The following is a 23761-nucleotide window of genomic DNA, read 5'->3' as shown; positions in this document are numbered from 1 at the left end:
AGCTGTGTAACATCCTTTAGGATTTTGAGTGTGTAACTAACCATAAAAGCACAGAAGTAATGATTTTATACATTGGGTGTGATAACTATACTTCTTGTCCATGGGCTGCCCAGCATTTTATGGAGTATACCTAACCCAGAATCAGCCATAATATAACAATCATTTATTTGTTTGTTTGACAGAGAGAGACATAGGGAGAGGGGGAACACAAGCAGGGGGAGCGGGAGAGGGAGAAGCAGGCTTCCCGCGGAATAGGGAGCCCGATGCGGGGCTCGATTCCAGGACCCTGGGATCATGACGTGAGCCGAAGGCAGATGCTTAACGACTGAGCCACCCAGGCGCCCCTATAACAATCATTTTAGAGTGTCATGGTAGAGTGTGGCTTGTAGCAGCTCAAGTGGAACTAACAAGGAAGCAGAATAGGGAAAACAGAGCGCTGTGAGGCACAAACATGTGCACTGATGGGATTAGATACTTCTTAATCTGTCAGAATGATCCGGATCCCGGGCGGGGGGCTAGGATGGAGATTCAGGGACTTGCATACACTGAGCAACCACCAGGAAGTTCAGTAGTTGAAGAAGCTGAACTAGGCAATCAAACAGAAGGTAAGTCAGTCAGCTAGTAGCCAGGAGAATCAGAGGAAAAAAAAAAAAGGAAGAAACCAGGTAAATGAGAGAAAGAATTGCCCAGGATTCACAGTAAAGAATAAATGTTGAGTCAGTGTCAGCTGCCTTTAGTCAGCTCATCCTACTGAGAGCTAATCTCAGAGTTTCCTAGCCTGCTTGTGATAACAGAAAGCAGCTGCTGGATGATGAGTGTGAGATTTGGAGGGAGGGAGGGATCAGAGTGAGGGTGGAGCAGACATATTTCTGGGTTAGAAACATTTGTTTGGCAGAGAATCAGATGTTGCTAGATCCATCACAGATCATTGAGGTCATTTGGTCCATTGTCTCCCCAAATTTTCATACAAAAGATCAAATTGTTTTTCCACTGTGAATCCCATATTACAAAAATGTTTTTCCTCAAAGCCTTATTAATAATTTGCTTCCTCATTTTTTTTTTTTGCTTCCCCATTTTTAACCAAGGACTGTAATTAGAACAGCATATGCTACCCATACTGAATCGACATAAGTTCACCTAAAGGCAAAAAACTCCCTACAATTTGTAGCTAACTTGTAGCTAAATGGTTGTTTCATTTAGATTTTTCAAATATTAAAAATGACCTGTGACCTTCAGATTGAGGGTTTTGGAGCTTGGCCATTGAAGTCCTAAATTTATTTCTCATGTCCTTTGATTTCAAATCTTTGTCACTTAGAGCAGTGCTTTTTTGCATACGTTACTTTGCTCTGAGACTTAGTTTCTCCATCTGCAAAATGAGAATAACAATAATATCTACTTCAGGAAGTTATTTTGAGGATCAATCACCTGAGATAATGCCTTTCATCACTGGCATATTGCCTGATACATGGTACGTACAACCTCAGTAATTATTAGCTTTTATTCTGTTTTTTATAATTGTAATTGCTATTTAGAGCTTTGCAGCTCAGTTTCCTGGAATTGTATTTGTAGGTTTTGGATTAAAAGTTTGATCTTTTTATCCCCAAGAATTGATTCTCTCTCCTTTAACTCTGAGAAAAATGGAGTTGAGCAAAGAATTTATTATATTGGCAGTTATGGGTGGGTGGAGGGAGAATTGAGGAGCTGGCAGGTTTTTAAAGCCTCCATCCTATACAAAAAAAAAAACAACCCAAACAAACAGCTGTTCTCCATTCACTGAGCACAGGATGAGAGGAAACAGGCTTCAACTTCAATAATAAGTGGATTACTGAGATGACATAATGAGCTGCTGGTGATATTTTAGAGGTCACCTTATGTCAAAGTAAGAAGATAGATAAAATTTGCAAATTGACAAAATTTGTAAAAATGCCTCTGACCTTAAGTGTCTATCATGCATTCCATTTTATTGCAACACATTTCATAATTGGAATCACTATGAAGATGACTGTACATAAATGAATAAAGTATACTTCCTTGGTAGCCATTGGCATGTTATTTTAACATAAGAGGAAAAGTATTTCCCTTTGAAGTTATAGTTCGGTCTTATTTACTAATTTTAGAAAAAGATTATCAAGTGGTGAATTTGGCTGGATTTTAAATACTAAAATGTAGTCTTTCCCCTCTCCCTGCCTCCTTTTCTCTTTCCCTTTTCCTCCTAGTGCCACCACTAGTTTGTTCTCATGGTGATTTTGCTGGAGATTTCATAAAAGAATCACCTGGCAGAAATAGTAGTACTGTTCTTTATAAAATAATTTTTTACCTTGAAAAGAATCTTAGATTTAGTACCTTCTGAGAGTAAGTATAGGGAGAAAGCTGGAAAAAGTGTGACACAGTTTTTTAACTTTATTTTTTTAAAAAGATTTATTTATTTATTTTAGAGGAGATGTGTGCATCTGTGCAGCATGCACAAGTGGGGGAAGGGATAGAGGGAGAGAAACTCTGAGGGGGCTCCCAAAGCGGGGCTCGATCTCACGACCCATGAGATGACCTGAGCCGAAACCAAGAGTCTGATGCTCAACCAACTGAGCCATCCAGGCACCCCAGTTTTTTAACTTTAAAATAAAAGCACAATTAACATCAGTACCATTGGTTTTGTCTTTTTCAGTGAATCACTTCTTTGTCTTCTGCAATGCCTTTGTGGGTAGTATAAAACTTAATGATATTGTACAATTAAATTTCATGCCTTTCTGATTTTTATAACTAAAATGTTATAAACTATTCATAACATCCTATAAGGTGGCGTTGGAAGTAAGCTGGTAATATAGGCCCATGTGTTCTGATTAAGGTACAGTGTCCAGCAGGTCCAGGAGCTAAGACCTGAGTTCACACTCTGACCCTACCTCTTATTGACTGAGAATCTTGGGCAAGTTAATCAGTTTTTTTAGTCTTTTCATCCTTATCGCTTCTCGGCCTTTTGGCTAAGATCAAGTGTAGTCTTTTCATCCTCATGCATAAAATGGAATTATGAAATCTATCTCATAGGAGTATATTGATTCATATGTGCTAGAATTCTAAACTGCTATCCAGAGGGGAAAAGTGTTGTTTATTTTAAAAATACATTATGTTAACTAGGTTGGTGGTTCTTTACCAAACCACCTTTGATAGTCAAATATTCATTTGTTGTGGACAGTTCCAAATAACACATGAATTATATGCCTGGCCTTTATTACCCCTAGTTAAACCTAAAATATGACTAATTAAGGCTACTTTACTTAATAGGAATATGTTTAAATAGTCTAGGTACAGGAAAGACTACTAAACATTAAGTAGTAAAGTTCATTGGGGTGATAGCATTATAATAGGTAAAAATGATTTGTAAATGTCACAAAACATTTTAAAATACAGGGTGCAGGGGCGCCTGGGTGGCTCAGTCGTTAAGGGTCTGCCTTTGTCTCAGTTCGTGATCCCAGGGTCCTGGGATTGAGCCCTGCATCCATCGGGTTCCCTGCTCGGCGGGGAGCCTGCTTCTCCCTCTCCTTTGCTGCTTATCCTATTTGTGCACTCTGTCTCTCTCCCTCTCTCTGTCAAATAAATAAAATCTTAAAAAAAAAAATACAGGGTGCAGAGTTTCACCTAAAACAAATGATTCTACTTAATAATTGTTTTTTGAGGTATTTTAACATGTCTCCTTCAATCTCATATCATTTATTAATTTGCTTTTCAAAAACTGTCATAAAGTATATTTCAGAAGTTTGAATTTATAAATTTTTAGGAACAGGGCTTGAGGTACCCAAGGGCTTGAGATTTAACCCTGAATTTTTTTTTGGTTGTTGTTGTTTTTTAGGTTTTTTAAAAAAGATTTTATTTATTTATTTGAGAGACAGAGTGTGAGTGTGTGTGGGCGGGGTGGGGGGCAGAGGGAGAGGGACAAGCAGACTCCCTGCTGAGCAGGGAGCCCAATGTGCAACTCAATCTCAGGACCCTGAGATCATGACGCAAGCTGAAGGCAGACACCCAGCCAACTGAGCCACCCAGGCACCCCTGAATTTGTTTTTAATGGATTTGATTTTTCCATTTTTTTCTTAGTATTTGCATGTGTAGCCTGCCTTTCAGCCTTGGAAATGATACCCTTTAGTGTTTTCTCAATTGCTGTTTTCCTATAATATATTACCTGTAGAGACAATTCTAAATTCAAGTCTTTTTCAATTAACATGAAGGCCAAACTTGACATTAGTACATGGGTGTTGAATCAGTCTTACCTGTAGATTTTACACAAGTTTAGAAGTTCTGTTGTCTACTGGGGTGCCTGGGTGGTACAGTCAGTTGAGCCTGTGACTCTTGGTTTTGGCCCAGATCATGATCTCAGGGTTGTGGGATTGAGCCCACAGTCGGGCTCTGCCAGTTGTGCACAGAGTCTGCTTAAGGCTCTCTCTCCCTCTCCCTTGGCTCCTCTCCTGCTGCTGCTGCAGTGTATGCTTGTGACAGTTTTATCTTGGGAACCATTTAACTCCTGTCTTTCCTCACGGTGTGCTTTCTAATCCCAATATTGACAATGTACTTTAAAGGTCATTTAAAGGTCATTAAGCAATGTAGCTTAATGATTAAGAGTGAGGATTTTAAAGTGACTGACACAGTGTGAATTCTGCCCTCACCACTCTGACTCTGTGATCTTCAGGCATGTACTTTCCAAGGCCTCTCTTAGGGTCTTCACAGAATTAAATTAGCTATTGTTTATAATGTGCTTATTATAGGGCCTGATGCAAAATGGGTGCTATTTTTTTTATTATTGCCAAACTCAGTGACAACTTTATACCATTACTTGATTGTTTAGTCTCCTTGACTAGTTTGTAAACTTGTTAAGAAAAGGAAGGAGGTATAGTTTCTTGGTGTATATGCCATTCTTCCTATTCTGGTATTTTGTATGTAAAGATATCTTTCCTCAGTTGAGCTATTTGTTTCAGCTGTTTGAGACCTGAATGTCCAGGAGGTAGTAATTTTTATAGTTTTGTTTAGACACAGATTAGAATTTCTCATGCTAGGGAGCCTGTGTGTAGGAGTGAGTCACTTACCTAGTGAGATGAGAACTTTACCTAGAGTATGTGGGGACTTTCTGCTCTTTTTCCCAACAGTGCATAAGCAAAATTAGGTTCCATCATTTTATGTCCAGATTTGGGGATTTGCAAATGTCTGAGAGATAACCTTTCTGTACCTTAAAGCCCACTGTACTCAGTACATATTTATTGGCTGATCTCTCTCCAAGGTGAAGAACAGTTTTACTGCACCTTTGTACGGGACTGCTCAGAGGGATTGGTTGCTTTGAAATTTAACAGAGGTTTTGGGGTTACTTTTTTTTTTGTTTTCTGAAGGCTTTCATTTTTTGAATCCATATCATCTGAAGGGTACATTTAGAATCAGTTTTTTTTTTAAGATTTTATTTATTTGACAGAGAGAGACACAGTGAGAGCAGGAACACAAGCAGGGGGAGTGGGAGAGGGAGAAGCAGGCTTCCCGCGGAGCAGGGAGCCCGATGTGGGGCTCGATCTCAGGACCCCGGGATCATGACTTGAGCCGAAGGCAGCCGCTTAAACGACTGAGCCACCCAGGAGCCCCTTGAATCAGTTTTTTAAAAAAAATTTTCTCTAGGCTTTTATCCTGAGCTTTTTCTAAAGTATGCTACTTCCTTACCTTTTTACTAGGTACTTAGAGCTTTTCAGTCAGGTTGTTATTCCAGTGATATTTTCCCAGTTTGCAAAGAAAGCTTGCACATCTTTAGAGCAGAAAAATGACTTACGTCATTTATAGTGATTTATCTTTTTTTATACCATTTATAGACTTTTATTTTTATTTATTTTTTTTAAAGATTTTATTTATTTATTTGACAGAGAGAGACATAGCGAGAGAGGGAACACAAGCAGGGGGAGTGTGAGAGGGAGAAGCAGGCTTCCTGCGGAGGAGGGAGCCCAACGTGGGGCTCGATCCCAGGACCCTGGGATCATGACCTGAGCCGAAGGCAGACGCTTAACGACTGAGCCACTCAGGCGCCCCCCATTTATAGACTTTTAAAAATGAGAACTTTGTTAAGGTATAATTCACATACCACGTAATTCACTCAAAGCATCAATTCTGTGGTTTTTAATGTATTCACAGAGCTGTGCAGCTATCATCACAATTAGTTTTATTTTTATTTTTAATTTTAATTTTTAAATATTTTATTTATTTGACAGAGAGAGACACAGTGAGAGAGGGAACACAAGCGGGGGAGTGGGAGAGGGAGAAGCAGGCTTCCCGTCGTGCAGGGAGCCTGATGCGGGGCTCGATCCCAGGACCCTGGGATCATGACCTGAGCCGAAGGCAGATGCTTAACGACTGAGCCACCCAGGCGCCCCTCATCACAATTAGTTTTAAAACATCCAAATAAAAAAAAAATCCAAATCATCCCCCAAAGAAACTCCATACATTTTAGCAGTCACTTCCCATTCATATAAATGGAATTATGTAATATGTAGGGTTCTTTTTACTGGCTTCTTTCACTTAGCAAAGTGTTTTTAAAGTTCAACCATTTGTAGCATGTATCAGTACTTTATTCATTTTTATTGCTTAATAAAATTCTGTTGTATAGATATATACAACCTTTTATTATTTTTATTTTTTTTAAAGATTTTATTTATTTATTTGAGAGAGAGAGAATGAGAGAGAGAGAACACATGAGAGGGGATAGGGTCAGAGGACGAAGCAGACTCCCTGCCAAGCAGGGAGCCCGATGGGGGACTCGATCCAGGGACTCCAGGATCATGACCTGAGCCGAAGGCAGTCGCTTAACCAACTGAGCCACCCAGGCGCCCAATATACAACCTTTTATTTAGTCCATTTATCAATTGATGGACATTTGAATTGTTCCCACTTTTGGGTCATTATGAATACTGCTATGAACATACATCTACAAGTTTTTGTGTGAAAATATATTTTCATTTTTCTTGGGAGATAATTACTTTTATAAAGTAAAATAAAGAAGTTCTAAAGGAAAAGAAGTTGTGTGCTGCTTTTAGAAAAATCTTTTGAAGATATTTAAAAATTCTGTATCCCTTTTATTCCCATGTATTAGTTAGCTTCTGCTAGGTTTGCTGCACTAACAAATAACTTCAAAATCTCAATAGTTTACAATAGTAAAGGTTTGTTTCTTATGTTACGTGTTAGTTGCAGTTGTCTGGGGCTCTGTTCCACCTCCTGTCTTTTCATTCCAGAATTCAGGCTGTATTTGGGATATGCTATTCTGGTGGGAACATGCATTAAAAACCTTTGCTCAAAACTGGCATATGTCACAATTCTGCTCACATTATTTGGCTTAGAGAAATCCTGTGACAAACCTAACAATCGGGAAGGGAAATACAGTCTCACTGTAGGTTAATCACATGGCAAGTCACAAGGCATGAGGTGGGGATATATAGCCTTCTTACATGGAAGGAAGCACAGATGATTGGGAGCAGAAATTCAGATTATCACACCTCAGAAGAAAATAATGAAACTTATGGAGGAAAGATGAGAGGGATGGAGGTGAAGCTGCTGAAACACCCTGTCTTTTGAATTCAAGCTCTAAGGTCAGGAAATAGTGAACTTTAACCAACAGTATCTAAAAGTGAGCCACAGACCCATGCAAGAGGATGAGGATGTCACGTGTGTTACATGTGATGTAATTTATGTAAGAGATGACTTACCAGAGAATAGAAAAGACTTCTCTTTCTTCTTAAGACTTCTGGGAGCAGTCCTTTGACCAGTCCCATTCCTCTTCTGACAGCTCATCATACAGAAGCTCATCCTCCTCTTCAGGCACTTCTTTGTTACCCTGTCACTTGGGAAACTGAACCAGAAAGAAAATTGAATGAAACCTATTTTCATTCTACCTACCCATTTTTTCTTTTTTTTTTTTTTAAAGATTTATTTATTTATTTATCTGAGAGAGAATGGGGGACAGAGAGCATGAGAGGGGGAGGATCAGAGGGAGAAGCAGACTCCCCACTGAGCAGGGAGCCCGATGTGGGACTCGATCCCGGGACTCCAGGATCATGACCTGAGCCGAAGGCAGTTGCTTAACCAACTGAGCCACCCAGGCGCCCTACCTACCCATTTTTTTCTTTTCTTTTTTTTTTTTTTTTTTTTTTAAAGATTTTATTTATTTATTTGACAGAGAGAGACTTAGGGAGAAAGGGAACACAAGCAGAGGGAGTGGGAGAGGGAGAGGCAGGCTTCCCACAGAGCAGGGAGCCCAATGTGGGGCTCGATCCCAGGACCTTGAGATCATGACCTGAGCCGAAGGCAGACGCTTAACGACTGAGCCACCCAGGTGCCCCCCATTTTTTTCTGATACCCCTTCCCGCTATAGGAGGCATCAAAAGAGCTTTTATTGATTGTCTTCTAGGTGTCCTGTACTTCCGACAGAGATTTCCTGACTTGAAAATTCTGAGATGGGGCTCACTGAAGTGAAAGTAGAGAGGGTCTCAAGTCCCTCCATAAATACATACTGTGCCTCCCAGCCCAACTATCTATTATTACAGTAGTTCTCAAAGTATGGTCCTGGGACCAACAGCATTAACATCACGTGGGAAATTGCTAGAAATTCTTAGGCTCCATGGCTGTGGGCTAGCAGTCTGTGTCTTAACAAGTCATTTTGATACACACTGAAGTTTGAGAACCACTGTATTATTTTATGCTGTCCACTACCCACCCCTGTTTTTAATCAGTTTGTCCTCTCAAGCCCTTCCCTCCGTGCTACCAGTATACTTCTCCTGTCCCAGGACTTGCACCATTTTTTTTTTTTTTTCAGTTTTCATTATGGAAAATTTGGATATATAGAAAAGTAGAGAAAGTAAGGCATCCCCTTGTACTCAGTAAGTAATTTCAGCAATTATGAACGCATGGCCAGGACTGATTTATCATTACTTTCACCAATGCCTATTTTGCTTGAGATGATTTTGAAGCAAATCACACCAATTATTCTGTAAATATGTCAATAAATCTCTATAGAAGGTAGGGCTGACCTTCCTTCTCTCCATAACCAACATACCATTACTTTTCTCTTCCAAAAGAACCAAAACAAAATCAGAATCTCTTAATATCATTAATATCCAGTCTTCGTATTTCCCCAATTATATATTTTTATCTTTTAAAAATGTAGTTTGTTGGCTTGAATTGAGATCAAAATGAGATCTGTACATTGTTCTGTCTCTTAATGTTTTTTAATCTCTAAATTTCTCCCCCCCCAAATCCCTTGTACTTTTTGTTGAAGAAATTAGGTTATTTATCTTGTAGCATTTCCCTCAGTCTTGATTGTGTTGATTGCATACCCATGGTCATTTAACACGTTCCTCTGCCCTTGTGTTAGCTATAAATCGGTAGTTAGATTTAGAGGCTTAATCAAATTCAGGTTTGAGTTTTTTTTGGCACAACTATCTCAAAAGTTGTATTGTGCCTTTCCATTAAGAGGCATTTGTATTGTGTCTTTCCATTAAGAGGCATTTAATATCTGTTAGCAGCCATAGATCGATTACATGGATCCATTCACTAGGTGTTGCAAAATGATATTCTTTTTAAAAATCATTTCTTCCTCATACTTTATAACTAAATATTTTTTTATTTTTTATTATTATTTTTTTAAGATTTAATTTATTTATTTATTTGAGAGAGCGAGAATGAGAGAGAGAGAGAGCACATGAGAGGGGGTAGGGTCAGAGGGAGAAGCAGACTCCCTGCCAAGGAGGGAGCCCGATGCGGGACTCGATCCTAAGATTCCAGGATCATGACGTGAGCCGAAGGCAGTCGCTTAACCAACTGAGCCACCCAGGCGCCCCTAAATATTTTTTTAAAGATTTTATTTATTTGACAGAGAGAGAGAGACACAGCGAGAGAGAGAACACAAGCAGGGGGAGTGGGAGATGGAGAAGCAGGCTTCCCGTGGGGCAGGGAGCCCGACACAGGGCTTGATCCCAGGATCCTGGGATCATGACCTGAGCTGAAGGCAGACACTTAATGACTGAGCCACCCAGGCGCCCCTAACTAAATTTTCCCTGGTCAATTACTTATTACCCTGAGGTAAAATTTAAATGTGAAGGATAAATGCTTAAGTATTTCCTTTATTTATCTATTTTCAAATGAATGAATTGGTTTCTTGGGATCCTCCAAAGATGATAAATTAATTTTAGATTAATATTTAATGGAAATTTAGATTAAGATTTTAAAATATTAATTCATGGATTTAAAGATATTTGCTATTTCAACCCATTACTCTACTGATGCTCAAATTGGCCAAAGTTTCTTCAAGTTGGCTAGTATATCCTATAGACATGATCCTAATAGTCCTTGATTGACTTCTCATTTTTTGGTATAAAATATCCCGGGATCATCTTGTAAATGTGTTGACCCAGACCAGGAAACAGCCACTTGCTTAAAGAACGTTGGTACTTAGAGACCACAATCTGGGTGCTAGGGGTGCTCATTGCTATTTGGCTTTTCAGTGAACAGATTTAGGAAGTGAATTTTTTTAATGCATAGGCACTGTGCTTGATACTTGGACAAATAGATCTAAATAATCCCTGTCATTGTTAATAATAATTAAAACATGGTGTTATGAATGCTAAAATGTTTGGCTTTTGGTATGGAAGCATATAGGAGGGTTGTTTCACGTAGAGGGAAGGTGGGGGTGGGGGGTGGTGTGTGTCAAGGAAGGCTTCCTTAAGGTGATAGCACTTGATCATAGCTTTGAGGAATAAAGTGAAGCAGAAATACTTTCAGAGGTTGTCTGTTTAGGTCATATATTTGATATGCCTTTGTCTTCCCACCAGTGACCTGACCAGGATGAAGTTCATTTTCCTTTGCTGGAAATTTGACACTTACAAGCATTCACTTTGTCTCCAGGTTTTCTCTGTCAGTAATAATATAGTAATACTGCAAGAAATATCACTTTGTGTATACTCTTGTGCATTTGTCATGTATTTGATAGGACAAAATTCTTAGAAGGGCAGTTACAGAGTTCAATATATACATTTTAACCTTTGTTATAGATACTGCCAAATCACCATCAGAAAAGGTTATAACAATTTACAGCTTTTACCAACAGTACACTAGTGCCTATTTCTTCACACCTATGATAGTGGAATCTTAAAACTCAGTTTTTTCATTTGTTATCAGTTGTTTTGATTCTTTCCCAGAATATCAAAGGAAGCTCATTTTGATATGTTTGCTTCTTTTCTTTTCTTTCTTTTTTTTTAGATTTATTTATTTATGTTAGGGAGAGAGAAGGAGCGAAAGTGAGCAGGGGTGGGGGGAAGGGGAGAGGGAAAGAGAAAATCTCCAGCAGACTCTGCGCTGAGCAAGGAGCCTGATATGGGGCTCAGTCCCACAACCCCAAGATCACGACCTTAGCCAAAACTAAGAGTAGGTTGCTTAACCGACTGAGCCACCCAGGCACCCCTGTTTGCTTCTTGAAGTACAAAATTAATATATGATTTTTAATTTAAATATTTTTAGTACTTTGGGAACCTAGAAACTTATTTTATAATGGAGCTTTCTTTTTTTTTTTTTTTAAAGATTTTATTTATTTGACAGAGACAGAGATAGCGAGAGCAGGAACACAAGCAGCGGGAGTGGGAGAGGGAGAAGCAGGCTTCCCCCCGAGGAGGGAGCCCGATGTGGGACTCGATCCCAGGACCCTGGGATCATGACCTGAGCTGAAGGCAGACGCTTAATGACTGAGCCACCCAGGCGCCCTATAATGGAGCTTTCTAATACTTTACTATGGATTAATAACTTTTCATGTTTTGTAAGTAACTCAAAGTCAGGATACCCAGAAATCATATACCCTTGTTTCCCACCAGCTGCAGGAAGAGAAGGCCTCCTGATTTCTCTCTCTGTCTTTCGTTTTTTTGTTTTGTTTTTTGGAATATGATCTGAAGGTTTGGGTTGGAAAGAAAACATTCTTCTTTATTTTTATTTTTTTATTTTTTTAAAGGTTTTATGTATTTAAGAGACAGAAAGTGAGTGAGCAAGAGAGAGAGCATGAGTGGGAGGAGGGGCAGAGGGAGAGGGAGAAGCAGACTCCCCACTGAGCAGGGAGCCCAACATGGGGCTGGATCCCAGGACTCCAGGATCATGACCTGAGCCGAAGGCAGACGCTTAACCGATGAGCCATCCAGGTGCCCCAGAAAGAAAACATTCTTGGGGTGCCTGGGTGGCTCAGTCGGTTAAGCGTCTGTCTTCGGCTTAGGTCATGATCCCAGGGTCCTGAGATCGAGCCCTGCATCAGGCTCCTTGCTTAGCAGGGAGTCGTCTTCTCCCTCTCCCTCTGCTGCTCCCCCCCTGCTTGTGCTCTCTCTCTCGCTCTCTGTCAAATAAATAAATAAATAAATAAAATCTTAAAAAAAAAAAAAGAAAGAAAACATTCTTAAAGTAGTTTGAGAACCTTCTAATTTTACCAGCTTCTTTCTACCTTTATATGATTTTATTACCTCAGTTTATGGTGGCCATGTGTGGGGTCTATGAAAATGGCTAACCCATAAATTAATTTACACGTGAAAGCAGAACATTTGTGTTCTTTTTTAGGTGCTGTTGAATTTATTATCTTAATAATCTGTACTTTGATAAATTATATGTTTTGTTTGTCTACTTAAATATGGCCTGTGATTCTTATATATGTGTCAATCCAGATTTTAATAGTACTGTGTCTGTTTAAATTTTTCTGCTTTATTTATTTTTATTTTTATTTTTATTTATTTTTTTAAAGATTTTTATCCATTTATTTGACAGAGAGAGACACACAGCTAGAGAGGGAACACAAGCAGGGGGAGTGGGAGAGGGAGAAGCATGCTTCCCACTGAGCAGGGAGGCCAATGCAGGGCTCAGTCCCAGGACCCTGGGATCATGACCTGAGCCGAAGGCAGACGCTTAACGACTGAGCCACTCAGGAGCCCCTAATTTTTTCTGCTTTAAATACACAATTTCATCAGGTCTCCGTACCCGGAGAATTTTTTGGAATTATGAGTGATATTGAGAAAAAGAAGATCAGGGAAAGAATAAACGAAAAAACGGGAAGAAATTGAAGAAATCCAGACAATTTAAGATCATCCTTTTTTCCCCCCCTTAAATGAAAGCTAACACTTTTTCATCTGACACTTCTCTTAAAGATGCAACTGTTATCTAGACTTGTATTTTAGTCTGAACCTCACAGCTAAAATAAAGTGTAAACTTTAATGTTAGGGTTATTCAGGCAAAACTGTGGTAGGTTATTTGAATTATTTTCAATTGCCTTGGTCCACCTCCCCCCAACTTCATTTAGGACTTGCCACTTTGAGCTTGATTTTTCTTTTTCTTACATTTTTAATGACCTTAAATTAGCCTTTTAAAAATGATCTTTTAAGTCTTTTTTTTTTTTAAAGATTTTATTTATTTATTTGAGAGACAGCGAGAGAGCGCACACAAGCAATGGAGAGGAAGAAGCAGGCTGTACATCGAGCAGGGAGTCTGATGCAGGACCCGATCCCAGGATTTTGGGATCATGACCTGAGCCGAAGGCAGCCTCTTAACCACCCGAGCCACCCAGGCGCCCCGATCTTTTAAGTCTTTATCATATATTAGAAGTTTTCTTCTCGTGATTAATTTTGTCAGACTTTGTTCATATCAGAAGGAATCTTTGTATTTGGAGATTCAGCTTGCCTTTCAAAGAAAAAGTGAGAATTATTCTATGTTATTTAAAAATACTCTATAAGGGCAAGGAATTTCTGCTAGGTTGAATTTTATTTTTCTTTTTTAGTTTAGAATGAATTATCTTTTGTGGTGACAAATAACTGTTTCTGAGGCTGGCAAGAAAACTCCCTCTTGGGACTCTCATAGAAGTGTTGTGGCAGCAATCTGATCCAGCTGCTTAGAAAGTGCTCTGAAAGTTGCCTTATTTGTCTGGAAAGAGTCTGGAACCCAAACTTGGCTTTTTCCCCTGAGGAAGATTGTAGCTCTAAGCCGATATGGGAACAACCATGAGAGATTCTCTGGTGACTGTGTGAAATAGAGTAGTATCAAGACATAAATTTAAATTTGTGCTCCAAAGCAAATTTTCAGACACAGTAAGGAAGGGGCTCTTTATAGGTAGGTTTGCATAGTATTTATATTCATATTCACCTTCTTAGGAGACCAAGAGGAAGGAGAGGAAAGAAAAAGGAAGTCTCTCCTTTTTTTATTCTTTGCTATTTTTTCTAAGCAGTCCACAACCAAGCTGTCTACTGTATGAGAGTCACTGTTTAAGAAAAGGAGGGTCAAGAGTATTGGTGCAGATTCCTTCTTATTAAAAAATAAAATTGTAGGGGATGTCTGCCTTCGGCTCGGGTCATGATCCTGGGATCCTGGGATCGAGTCCCCACATCAGGCTCCTTGCTCAGCGGGGCGTCTGCTTCTCCCTCTGCCTGCCACTCCCCCTGCTTGTGTGCTCTCTCTCACACGCAAATAAATAAATAAAATCTTAAAAAAAAAAAGTGTGGATCTTTGTATAATATTTTAATGAACACTAATTACCTTAAATTAAAATATGCTAAAGTACACCATCAAATTATTTTGAATCAGTTTAAGTGGAGCAGAGAAAAGGGTCAATAATTTAAAATCATCGGGGGTCGGGAGGAAAAGTATTGATGAAAAAGAAGAGCTATAATAATAAAGCAAGATCAGAAAGACAAGAGGAAAGAAGGAAGTAGAACAGTTAAGGAAAAGAACAGTTCCAGTTTTCTACATCTAATGTATCGGTTCCTTTCTGCCAACTTTGGGGCTGCCCTGTAGAGAGGCCCACATACTAAGTTTTGTGACTTTTGGGCAAGGTAACTTAATAGCTCAGTGTCTCAGTTTTCTTATTTCTAAGGTTAAGTACACTAGTACTTTATCTGTAAATTGCTCTGTAGAGTACCTGGCAGGTGATAAGTGCTCAGTAAATGTTAGCTATTATTATTACCATCACTGTTGTTGTTGTTATCAGTACCTTCTATCATGTATTCAACAAAAGTGTTTATGAAGCTACTGTACTGGAAATTGGGGATGAAACAAGATGAGGTCCCTGTCCAAATGAAGCTTCCATTCTTGTGAATGAGACAAATACAAGCTAGTAAATAAGTAATTATAGGTTGTGCTAAGTGCTATGAAGGAAATAAATAGAGGCATAAGAAAGGAATAGTAACTGGCGAGGTTACTTTAGGTGATGGTATCTGAGAAGGCCTTCTTGAAGAGGTGGCATCTTAGGCTTGAAGTTTGACAACGAGCCCATTAGGTCAAGAGCCTGGGGAAGTGCATCCCAACAAAGGGGAGCAGCACATACAAGGCTCAGAAGTTGGAGGCAGCTTGGCCCATTTGAGAGACAAACATGAAAAAGGGTGCCTGGACCACATAAAGCAGAGAACAGTGGTCTGAGAGAGTCCAGGGCCCCATCCTGCTGTTTTCCTCAGCAGGCTCCTTCTGCTCAGTGCGTGTTGCCTGATGTCCCGAGGGAAGATCACCCCTGTGCACACACTGGAACTGGGGTTAGAGGACCTCCAGAGCTATCCCTTTCAGATTGATTAGAAAGCCAGTCATTTATTAAAAACTCTAAAATTTCAGTTCCAAACTTTTTTTTTTAAAGATTTATTTATTTATTTTAGGAGAGAGAGCACAAGCATGAGGGGCAGAGAGAGAAGTAGAGAGAATCTCAGACTCTGTGCTGAGTCCGGAGCCAACATGGAACTCGATCTCAAGATCCTGAGATCACGATCTGAGCTGAAACCAAGAGTTGGATGCTTAAGCCACTGTGCCACCCAGGTGCCCCTCAGTTCCAAAATTCCTTAAACTCAACCAGTTATTACTGGTTGTTTCAGAAAAGACATGGATGGTTTGGCTTTAGTTTTTTTCAGTTTAATCTTTGTTCTTTTTGGTTGTGCTATCCATGGCTTCTCATAATTACAGGGTTAAACTTATTAATGGTTTTTAAATAACTTTTATTTAAAATTGTATTTTAGGGGGTGCGTGGGTGGCTCAGTCGGTGAAGCAGCTGCCTTCAGCTCAGGTCATGATCCCAGGGTCCTGGGATCAAGCCCCGCATCGGGCTCTCTGCTTGGCGGAGAGCCTGCTTCTCCTCTCCCTTTGTCTGCTGCTCTGCCTACTTGTGCTCTCTCTCTCTGTTAAATAAATAAATAAAAATATTTTTAAAAAAATTATATTTTAGGATGATGGACATTAAGGAGGGCACTTGATGTAATGAGCACTGGGTGTTATACGCAACTGATGAATCACTTTATCTCAAACTAATAACACACCAAATGTTAATTAATTGATCAAAAAAAGTTCGAGTCTAAAGAACTAAAAATGTTTAAAAAATTATATTTTTTACAAGAAGTCATGATAGGTAAAAACAAAAACAGGAGAATAGAAAGAGGAGGCGAAAATCAATGGGATGGAGACATAAAAAATATTAAAAATTGATACAGAAATGTTTTGCATCAAACAGAATAAAATGTGTTTCTCCTTGTCTACTGTGAGTCACTTGTTATCTGTTTTGGGGAATTTCTTTTTTTTTAAAGATTTTATATTTATTTGACACAGAGAGACACAGCGAGAGAGGGAACACAAGCAGGGGGAATGGCAGAGGGAGAAGCGGGCTCCCTGATGCGGGGCTTGATCCCAGGAGCCTGGGATCATGACCTGAGCTGAAGGCAGATGCTCAACCAACTGAGCCACCCAGGCGCCCTTTTTTTTGGGGAATTTCTGACAGAGGAATAGTTAAAAAAGTAGTTCAGCTAAAATTTTTTTTAGTTCTTTAGGCAGTTTTGATCATCTAAATTTTTATTTTTCATGTTATTATTAAACATTTTTAAAAACTACTTTTGAAACCAGGACATTAAAAAAAAAAACACTTCGGAAAAGTGGTTTTACTTACTTAGTTTTGTATTTAACCTTAATCTTAGGAGAGAATCCCAGGTTTCAGGTAAAAAGAAAATGAGACCAATATATTTGTCTGTTACGGACTTTTCAATTGAGTAGGATGTCTTTATATGGTAAGGTAGACTTATAATTAGGGTTTTTTTTTATGGTTTTGTATTGGGTATATTTTGCGTAAGAGGATTGTATCCTTTTTTGTTGTTATATTTAATTATCTTATTTATTTTATCTTTTTGATCGCTATCACATAATCATAATCCTTGGCCTACGGAAAATGACCAAGTTGAATTAAATCCCCAAACTTACATGTAATCTTTAAACTGTGTTGTGGAATGCTCAAAAATATTTTACTATAAAAATTAGACAGGGTCTTCTGTCATATTTAATATAGAATATATTGCAAATTATCTCGATGCTTTTAAAAATGTAGATAAGTTTGACTATTTCATTACGTTTGGTAGCCTAGTTTGTAGCAGAAGGCCATAAAGAAGTGTATTACCTTAAAAATTTAGCCTGCTTCTAGAGAAAAAAATATTTATTCTAATTGTAAATATTAGTTTGTCTTTTCCCAAACCTCCGTTGGCTTATACAGTTAATTTTTGATAAATTCTTTAAGGTGTTATTCTTTAGGGTAACACTAATGGCTTTTTGATCATCACCTTGCCTAACTGAAATTTGGCTTTCACGTCTTCTTATCATGCTTTTTTTTCAGGGTCATGAGGCACAGTGTCAAGTCTTCAATGCCTAGTGCCATTTCTAGAACATTCTTTATCTTCCCTCTTGTGACAATTCTTTGTTCTTGAGGTTCATGCCCCCCAGTCATACTACTTTCTTCTTCATTACAGTTGTCTGTGGATCTCCATTCCCTGAAGGACAGAGTTCATTTACTGTCTTGTCTTTTATTCTTGCTGTCCCTTTGTCTTCTGCATCCAAGTGTGTGGCTCATCCAACAACATAGTTTCTTGTTTGTTGACCTCATCTTGAGCAACTTTTATTTCTACTTTATTTCTTCCACTTATTTATAAGGACAAATGGTAGTTCGTAAGTCACCTTGAATGTTCCAGCTCTGAAATACTGAATTTGATCCCACACTGATCACAGCCTCCTATCCTTCTAGTTCTCTCACCCAGTTATTTCCACTACATCTTTATCTTTTTTTATTTTTATTTTTAAGGAATCCAGAATATGATCTGTCTTCCATCTACCTGTCAGGCTCCTCACACACAGTTTTTTTTTGTACCAGCTACAAATTCTTTTTTTATTGAAGCATACTATACACACAGAAAAGAGTATTATGTTAAATATGTATCTCAGTGAATTTTCACAACTGAACACACTTGTATAAGTAGCGCCTAGAGCAAGAAACAGCATGTTACCAGTGCTCTAAAGGCTCCTGAAGCTCTCCTAAAACACCCACTCCACTTTCTCAACTTCCATAGGGTAAACTATTTTATAGCATAACTATAATGTATCTTTAGTTACCAAATTATGGGAAAAGAAAAGTTAATCTCAACTTATTTGCATAAGACTCTATTCCTATTTTCTCTGTTTATTGCTGTCTTAATTAAATGGTTGTGATCAATTCTGAGAATGTGCTCCTGCTGTAGTGTAAGTAGTATTGTCTTTAAATACAGGACAGCAGTTTTTTTTTTTTTTTTTAAGATTCACTTTCAACCCATTTTGAAAAGAACCTGGGCTTAATGGCTTTTCATGGAAATGTTAGGATAGTCACCTCTCTCTTTTTTTTCTAGTGTGCATTTTATATTTTCTTTTAGGCACCATAGTTCTTTCCCACACTGGCCTTAATCTGAGATAGCTTTAGAACATTATTGCTTAAAATACCATTTAAAAATGCTGTTTTCTCGGCTCTAGGGAAGCTGCACCTGGACTACTCTTCTTGTCTGATGGGTCCCCACTTTGTTGTTTGAAAGCAGGGCATACTTCAGGGGCCTTCTGTCTAATTAAAGAGATGTTCACATATGAATTCATGCCGTGACTGTGATAAAGTACTGATATTATCAAACAAATGTGTGCAAACATATAAACCCATTTCTACCCCTCTCTTTAAAAAAAAGGTCGCACCTTCTAATATGTCAGTTCCTAAAAGTGGAAATTTAGAATCAGATCACTGTGGAGTGAGTCCCAGCTCTGTCATCCATGTTCTGTGACCATATGCACTTCCTTTCATCTCTCCGTGTCTATATCTGTAAAGTGGGAATAATACACCTTTTTTTATAAATTTTAAGCAAGGAATAAATGATATAATGAATGTGACATATACTAGCATCCTGCTTGTTTCACAGTGTCACAGTAAATGATAGTTTCATCTCCTTTCTTACTCAAGGTTGAAAACTGTCAGAGCCTTTGTCACATTATTTCTAGATAACTCTAGTAGTCTTATAAATGATCTCTTTGTCTCCTACTTTCCCTGCCCTAATTCATCTTAAATGCTTGCCCCTGCAGATCTGCCTTCCTGAAGTATTACTTCCATCTTTCCTGTTCCCTTTTTTAAAAAAATCAGTAGATTTCTTGGCCAGTAGTATAAAGCCTGGCATAGAAGGACTTCCTAGATTGGCTCCAGAACTTCTGACCTTATTATCCATTGCTGCCTTTTCTAGGCTAACCATTTGTCTCCTTGGTGCACTTAGATTTTCCGGCCTCTGTACTTTACCCAGTAGGAATGTCCTCTCATTGATGACATGTCAGCGTTCAGGCATTTCAGATACAGAGGCCATTTTGCCCTTCCCATTGGTGATGCTCTCCAAGGCTTCTCACATACTAAAATTTTTCTTTACCTACCTTCATAATCTGTCCCCTTGACCAATCAACTGTCTTTAGTTCTCTTGTCTTGTTACATTTCTGTTGATGTGCCTAGAAAATCTGCCATCCTGGATTGTTCCCCAGGGTTTCACACCTGTTAACGCTTTGGACCAGATAATTCTTTGTGTTGGGAGGCTGTCTTGTGCATTGTAAGATGTTTAACGGCACCCAGTAGCAAGCCCTTTCCTGTATCTTGTGACAACCAGATTGTTTCCTGACATTGCCACATTTCCCAAGGGGACAGAATTGCCCATCCTGTCCATTTTTGTTGAAAACCATTATTCTAACTATATGCCTTAATTTGCCTTTTCACCTGTATTCCCGATGAAAAATCACATGGGTCATGGTTACCATAAATTCATAGTTTCTGATTCAGCTGGGGCCTTAATTGTGCCTGGCAGTTCTTTAATACTTTCCTGGATTATTTCAGACCTTCTTTATTCTCCTCAAATTCCTATCTCATTGCCTTTCTATTAGTCTTAGTGGATGACTTTGTCTTCTCTTTGAAGAGATAAGAAAATAGAAGGTTTTAAATTTGTCCTCCCTCAATTTTGTGATACCGTGAGCTTATCTGAAATTGAATTCTGACTCCTACATTTAACTAATTTTGTGACCTTTGGCAAGTTAGCCTTTATGTGTCATTTTCTTCACCCATCTCCTGGCAGTCATGAACTTAGCATAGTGCCTTGCCCATAGTGTCAGATGGTGATGGGGGTTAGGAAATGTCAGAGCTGGGGAAGAGGGTACTGTTATATATGGAGTGCAGAGAGAGCTTCACGTTAGAGTAATATTTGGGTAGAGACCTAGGTAAAGTGAGGCGTGAGCCACATAGAGTTATTTGGAGAAAGGACTTTAAGAAATGTGACTATAATATAACTTGAGAGAGAGAATAGTAACTATAGGGCAATGAGCAGTTAAGGGAATGAGTGGGTGGTTTCAGTTTTAGATGGGAAAGACACGAGGATTTCTAAATGCCCATAGTAAGGTGTCATTAGAGGGGGAAACATAAAAGTTACAAGAAGAAATAGAATAAGCTAACTTACTGCAACAACCTCTTAATTATTCTTCTCTATCCATTTTCCATGCTGCGGTGGATTAATCATTTTAAACGCAAATCTGATTCCATTACTTCCTTGCTGAAAGTCCTTAAATGTCTCCACTTGCTAATAGTCTAAAACCCAAACTTTCATAAGATCATGGCCATTTGGTTGCTGCTAACATGTCCACCCTCAGCTCTCACTGCTCCATATCTCTCGCCCTATACTCACTCTGCCCCCAAATACCCCCTGCCCCAATAAGTGTTTCAAGCTTTAGTCATATTGTACTGAATTTCTCTCAGTTCCTCAAATATGCCATGTTCTCTCAAGCTCTTGTTTTTACATTTGCCTGAAATCCTTTACCTTTCTCCTTCTTTGGCTGACTTTCATTCATTCTTCAGGCTTCATCCATCCTATTGTTTCTTTCTGATCACTGCTCCAACTCGAAGCCTGGGTTAGTTGCCCTTTCTGTGTGCTGCCATTCATCTATCCATTTAATATCTTCTCTTGGATTTCTCATACCTTAACACCAAATGGTAAAGGTCTTTTTACTTGTTTGTATATCCACAGCTACACTGTAAACTCTGTGAAAGTAGAAAACATGTCTTTCCTGTTTACTTTTGGATCCCCATGCTAGGCAACAGTGCCTGGCATATGGTAGGGCCTTGACAAATGTTGAATAAATAGATTTAATTTTTGGTTAAAATGAAAAAAACATTAATCCACTTATATAACACTTAACAATTACTCTGTGCTAGGCGTGTTAAGTGCTATGGGGGATTCAAAGATCCTCATCACTGCTTTCAAAATGCTTCTGGTCCAGTTGTGGAAGTAAGACGTGTACAGTGATGTTTTTTTAAATATGAGTTCTCCTAATTTGAAATTTGAGTAAATTTCGATATATTTGTAATACCTTTTTGTCAATTGTGAGAATTTTATTTCTAGGATAAGATGTTGCTCCTCATTATTCTACGTTTAACTGTCACAGGCGCAGAAAGAGAAAGACATTGACCTTGAGAAAGGGAGAGCAGATAACTTCTCTCTCTTTTTTTCTCCCTGCTACTATTTTGTCCTGTTTAAAGATTTGTGAGGTGGGACGCCTAGGTGGCTCAGTTGTTAAGCATCTGCGTTCAGCTCAGGTCATGATCCCAGGGTCCTGGGATCGAGCCCCGCTTCGGGCTCCTTGCTCAGTGGGGAGCTTGCTTCTCCCTCTCCCTCTGCAGCTCCCCCTGCTTGCGCTCTCTCTCTGACAAATAAATAAAAATCTTAAAAACAATTAAAAAACTGAACCTCAATTAAAAAAAAAAACAAAAAAATTCAGATTTGTGAGGTAAAATAAGGTTATAAAAAATCTGTGTTATTTGAGGGTAACCCAAAACAAGGGAATTTTGAAAGAACAAGTATGGAAAGGGGAGAGCACAGAAGGTATTTCAGGAAGTGCCTTGGGCACTTTCCCCTGTTTTGTTTTGTTTTTTAAAATATTTTATTTATTTATTTGAGAGAGAGAGTGAGCAAGAGAGAGAGAGCACAAGCCAGGGGTAGAGGCAGAGGGAGAAGCAGACTCCCCGCTGAGCAGGGTGCCTGACCTGGGGCTCGATCCCAGGACCCTGGGATCATGACCTGAGTCAAAGGCAGATGCTTAACTGACTGAGCCACCCAGGCGCCCCTCCTCTGTGTTTTAAAAGTCTTTATACTAACATTTCCTTTTAACAACAATAAAAACGACAAAAACATAACATTTCCTGAGCATTTACTTTGTGCCTGGCACAAGTGCTAGTTGTTTTACACGAATTATTTCACTTAATCCTCACGAGGCCAGTGTTTTTGATATCCCTTTAGAGGATATACTTCTATTCCTGGATTTTTCTTTTTAATTTGAGCAAAGAAGAACTCATTCTGAGTAATTTTTTTTTTTTTTAAACCATTCACATCTGACTTGTCCTTCCAAAGAATGAGGGGAGAGGAGAGCAGCATGAACCCTAGCTTTGTCCTAGTATAGTGAGGATCCTCAAGGCTTTGTAGGAGTGAGGCCAGGAAAACTGAGGAAACTCGGTTCCTTTTTTTCTCTATTTTTACCACAAATCTGGCTATTGTAGGAAATAAGTCATTATCTCCAAAGGCCAATACAAATTAAGTGCATAGTAATCACTGTAATCAATTTTAGATATACAAGTTGGTATGGATTTTTTATTCTTGCCATTATATATGTATGTCAATATAAGTTGCAAATAAATATAAAAATAAGATTGTCATTGCTTTCATTGTTTTGATCCAGGTCTTAACGTTTTTCAACCCTATTTTCCCATAAAATCTTGAGTTCTTCAACTACAAATTCTTCTATCACTAAGGCCACTGTGAGGTTCAATTAAGTGCTGTGCTCGTTCTGAGGAGAGGGGGACTAAACATTAAGAAAAAGCTATTGTTCATTTAGAAAAGTTAGATACACTGAAAGTTGTATATTCAGAAATTTTTCAGTGAGGAAAAGCTGTACTATCTCAAAAGATAAGTTGTCCATTGATTGTTTTGAAGTGCTGGTTGGTAGGATCATTCTTTCTGGTATAGAGCATGTGAACACTGGTGGTGGTGACTTGCAATCCAATCCTGATTATGTCACTTACTAGCAGCACCTCTTAGTGATGTTATTCTTTCTTAGCCTCAGTTTCCTCATGTTAAAAATTGGACACATTAATACTTCTAAAGAATGTTGTTAGGACTAAATGAGGTAATACATGTTAAATGCTTATCACAGGCTTAATAGATCTCACATGCTGATAAGTCTTAGCTGTTCCCTTGCTGAAGTACTGTGTTTGTGATTGGCAATATATTGTGTCTGGTTTAAAGGGAACATATAATTAACATTTTCAATCCTAATGCCTAAGGGGAAAATTTTAAATGAATCATAGTTTTGAAAAATGTATTAAAGAAGAATTACATCCTTTTGGTTTCTGCAGAGAATCAACTAAGTGTAAAATAGACACCAG

At 38.7% G+C, this 23761-nt stretch overlaps 1 protein-coding gene and 1 pseudogene across 2 annotated transcripts in view; both read left to right on the top strand.

Moving 5' to 3' along the window:
* The window catches only part of JMJD1C (jumonji domain containing 1C), a 338905-nt gene that overhangs the window by 16122 nt on the left and 299022 nt on the right, over positions 1-23761 (top strand). The gene's annotated exons all lie outside the window — the stretch shown is intronic.
* LOC116644442 lies at positions 2956-3071 on the top strand (annotated as a pseudogene).

Source organism: Phoca vitulina, unplaced genomic scaffold (assembly GCF_004348235.1).
Source record: "Phoca vitulina isolate PV1807 unplaced genomic scaffold, GSC_HSeal_1.0 scaffold29, whole genome shotgun sequence".
Classification (NCBI taxonomy): Eukaryota; Metazoa; Chordata; class Mammalia; order Carnivora; family Phocidae; genus Phoca; species Phoca vitulina.
Note: the sequence above shows the minus strand (reverse complement) of the source record. Positions and strands in the feature narration are given on the sequence as shown.